The following is a 664-nucleotide window of genomic DNA, read 5'->3' on the forward strand; positions in this document are numbered from 1 at the left end:
AATTTACTTTCCCCGGATGGATCGCGACCCACGCCGCCACCGCGAGAGACAACTACCACTACCGCTACTACTACCACTACGGACTATTTGGGTATGTACTCTCTCTTCTGTTAGAATTGCCCTCGAGGAATCAATCAAAAATTCCGGAAGACAATCTCGACTTTCGCCTCTCCGACCACTGGTCAAGAGTCGGTGGCTAGCTCGATCCGCTCCTTCGGGTTTAAGACTCTTTGTTCCTCCGGCACGCGTTCCTCGTTTCGTCCGGAGGAAGGACCGGTTCCGAATTATTGAAAACGCGCGCGCGCCACGGAAATTATCATTGAAACAAATCAACCTTCCTTCTCTAAACGATCAAAGTATTTTTAAACGTATACCTCTCAATCGAAACAAAACATATTCTACTTCTTATACGTATGAAATCTTTAACAAAAACAACTCAAACCAAAGCCCGCGTCTTTTGATCTCTATATATTACATTAATTGGACAATTGAAACGAAGTATTTCAAGGCAGGAAACGATTGCGAGCCATAAAGAAACATTCACCAAATTCTTTCTAGTATTGATTAATTTATTAAGGTTGTAATTTTTCGAGTATCTATCTGCCTTCAAGGTTACCCAAGGTCAAACGTCACGTTGTAATTGTTAATTCGTAATAATGTTTTC

Source organism: Leiobunum rupestre, chromosome 5, assembly GCF_980474605.1.
Source record: "Leiobunum rupestre chromosome 5, qqLeiRupe1.1.hap1, whole genome shotgun sequence".
NCBI classification, from domain to species: Eukaryota; Metazoa; Arthropoda; class Arachnida; order Opiliones; family Sclerosomatidae; genus Leiobunum; species Leiobunum rupestre.